This window comes from Entelurus aequoreus, linkage group LG18 (genome assembly GCF_033978785.1).
Source record: "Entelurus aequoreus isolate RoL-2023_Sb linkage group LG18, RoL_Eaeq_v1.1, whole genome shotgun sequence".
Taxonomy (NCBI): Eukaryota; Metazoa; Chordata; class Actinopteri; order Syngnathiformes; family Syngnathidae; genus Entelurus; species Entelurus aequoreus.
In genome coordinates, this window is record NC_084748.1 from 11642460 (window position 1) to 11646470 (window position 4011).

Sequence of the window (4011 nt, forward strand, 5' to 3'; positions counted from 1 at the left end):
AAACAACGCATTTTACTTTTTAAAAAACTTTTTAAAAAACTTTTTTACTTTTTAAAAAACTTTTTAAAAAACTCAATCACCAGGATTTTACAGTCAAAAAGAACAATGGTAGCATTTTTCAATTTACAGTAACACACTGTAAAAAGAACTGATTATTCAGAAAAGCAATGGATTTTTCCAAACTGGCACTCAGTCGACATAATTTTACTGTGAAAATAAGAGTGCTATAATTTTTCCATTTACAGTAACACACAGTAAAAAAAAATTTTCTTTTTCAGAAAACAGGTTTTACATTAAAAATAACAAAAAACTAGTATTTAGTCGGCAGAATTTTACCGTAAAAATAACAACGCTATTGTTTTTCAATTTACAGCATTGCACTGTAAAAAAGGATTTTCCATAAAAACAATGGATTTTACAGTTAAAAAATCTCGCACTCAGTCGCCAGAATTTTACCGTAAAAATAATAATGGTAGCATTTATCAATTTACCGTAAAAACAACACATTTTACTGTTAAAAAAAACCGGGCAGCTCAATCGCCAGGATGTCACCGTCAAAAATAACAGTTGTAGCGTTTTTCAATTTACAGTAACACACTGTAAAATAAAAATTCAGAATAGGGGTTTTACAGTAAAAATAACAAAAAGTAGTACTTAGTCGCCAGAATTTTACCGTGAAAATAAGTGTGCTATCGTTTTTCAATTTACAGCAGTGCACTTTAAAAAGAACGGATTTTCCACAAAAACAATGGATTTTACAGTTTAAAAAGCTGCGACTCAGTCGCCAGAATTTTAGCGTAAAAAATAACAGTGATAGGATGTTTCCATTTCCAGTACTGTGAAAAAAGCAGATTTTACGTAGAAAAAAAACGGGCAGCTCTGTTGCCAGAAATTTACTGTAAAAATAATGATCGTTCCATTTATCAACACAATCTGTAAATCTGCCGCCGCGTTTTATAAACTGTGGAGTTCAAAGCGTGGCGGCTTATAGTCTGGAAGTTACGGTATTTCCAGCCCCTTCCTGCTCCGTCACTGAGAAGGATATATTGGCACATTTCCATCGACGAAGAAGAAAATGACTCATGACCGAACACCTTTCTTTCCTGGGAATTTTGTTGTAGTACAAAAAAGTGTGTCAAATTACAACAACAACAAAAAAAGTATAAAAGTTGTTTCATTTAAAAAGTGTTTGTTTTTTTTAAAAATGCGACGGGGCTTTTATTTAGCGCTACTTGGATCACATTTCTTCTGGACTATTTGTTGTTGTTTAATCATGCAGAAGAATCCAGGTGTACATCGGGGCGTGTTCCACACAAGCAGGGAGTTGTCCTATTGTGCTGGCTGTGGTGTGCAACCAAAGGGAGGTACAGACACACACACACACACACACCTACCTTCTTGTTTGTAGCAGCACAGCTGATGAGGCACCTGGGGACGGGAGCGAGACGTCAACTTGAAGCGGGGCTCCACGGTGAGTTAGATGTTTGTCTGCACCATATCAAGAGTGTGTGTGTGTGTGTTAACTCTTAGCATGCTAAACATGAATTGGTACTTGACAAATGCTAAAGTTGGCATTCTAAGATACTATCATAAAAAAAAAATTTTTTTTTTGCTAATTTTGCAGCCGAACACAGAATCATACAACTTGGTACTTGACCCATGCTAACTAGCAGCATGCTAACATTAACGTGCTAACTTATTTTTTTTTAGCAATTTTTGCAGCCAAACCACCTCAGTAATATGACTTGGTACCTGATATATGCTAACTTTTAGCATGCTAACATTGGCATTACTATCATTCACGATACTATCATTAGCGTGCACATTTTTTTCCGCTAATTTTGCAGCCGAACACAAAATCATACAACTTGGTACTTGACCCGTGCTAACAATAACGTGCTAACTTTTTTTTAGCCAATTTTGCAGCCAAACCACCTCAGTCATATAACTTGGTTACCATGCTAACTTTTAGCATGCTAACATTGGCATTCTAAGATAATACCATTAGCACAGGGGTGGGCAATTAATTTTCACCGGGGGCCGCATAAGCAACCCGAGCACTGCTGGAGGGCCACACAACAATATTTCAATTAAATTTTGCTCAATATTATTTTTGATATACCGTAAGTTAAAGTTAAAGATAAATAATAATAATAATAATTAATAATAATAATTTAATTTACCTAACTTAACTTTATACAAAAGCAGAACATTTTTCCCCATCAGATTTGGACAACCATCTGTTGTTTAAAATAGTTTTTAATCATATTTATTTTATATTGGTTTTATATGTAATTGTTTTTTCTTTTTATTCAGTCATTGGTGGAGCTAAGGATAATATTTGAATATTGTTTTTAATATTGTTGTGCAGCGCTTTGGAAACATTTTGTTGTTTAAATGTGCTATATAAATCAAGTGGATTGGATTGTCACACCTGCCAGCTTGTCCCATTTCAGTCCTAACATGTCCAAACACGCATTTACCTATGTGAACAAGTCATTACCTGTGGTTGTCTCTTTAATTGACTGCATGGCTGCCAGCTACTCCGTGATTTGAAAGTCTGCAGTTATCCCATGTAAGAAGAAGAGCAGCTGGGCGGTGTCACGTACATCACAGCTCTCATCCAAAGTTAGGGAAAAACAGTCCACGTCTCCGGGCATACAGCGCAACAGAGTCCAATAAGCACTCCTTAATAAACTCCCCGTCAGAAAACGCCTTACTTTTTCTGGCGCTTTTGTGAGAAATGACGAAACTTGTCCTGACGGCTGCATCTCTGGGGGTGTGAAATATGGCAAAAAGTCCTTGTTGGGTTTGCAGTTTTACCATCAACGCATCAGCCTCCCTTGCGCGCGCTTCATAAGACACATTCTGGTATTTTCCCTCGTGTTTCTTCGTGTAGTGGCGATTAAAATGATATTCTTTAAACACAGCAAGCTGTGTACCACAAATTAAGCACACGGCTTTATCATTAATTTATGTAAAGAAATACTTGCCAGTCCAAAACACTCCATTCGTCATCAACTTTTCTTTTTTTAGCGTCTCATCACTTGTCTCTATGCACCTTCACTCACAGGTTCCCCCCCGGACATATGGCATAAATAACACATTTCAAAATAAAAGCAGCACAGTTGTATTGCACGCACGACATAGATGTTTTTTAAACTTTATTTTGTAATTTGTGATTGCGCCGTTCAATTCACTCACAATCGCACACGCGCATACATCCACACGGAAGTAATACAAATAACGCTTTTCAAAACAAAAGCAGCACCATTGTATTGCACACTCGACATAGATACTTTTTGAAATTTATTTTGTAGTTTATGATTGGCCTCACGCGGGCCGGACAGGGATGCGCAAAGGGCCGGATGCGGCCCGCGGGCCGTACAATGCCCAGGTCTGCATTAGCATGTAATGTAAACAGAAAAGTAGTACCGTATTTACATTTACAGTAAAGAGCTGTAAAATATACTGTAGAATTTACTGTAAAAATTTAACTGGTACTGTTTTTGTATTTACAGTAATGGACTGTATAGAAATTCTTTTTATACAGTAGGGTAAAATTCTGGCGACTCAGTCACCAGAATTTTACCAACAAAAATAAACCAATACTGGTATTCTATCATGCTAATTCTTAACATGCTAACTCTTAAAATGTTAAACATTAATGTATGAATTGGTACTTGACAAATGCTAAAGTTGGCATTCTATCATTAGCGTGCAAAAAAATGTTCCGCTAATTTTGCAGCCGAACACAGAATCGTACAACTTGGTACTTGACCCATGCTAACAATAACGTGCTAACTTTTTTTAGCCAATTTTGCAGCCAAAACACCTCAGTCATATAACTTGGTTACCTGATACATGCTAACTTTTAGCATGCTAACATTGGCATTCTAAGATATTACCATTAGCATGTAATGTAAACAGAAAAGTAGTACCGTATTTACATTTACAGTAAAGAGCTGTAAAATATACTGTAGAATTTACTGTAAAAATTTAACTGGTACT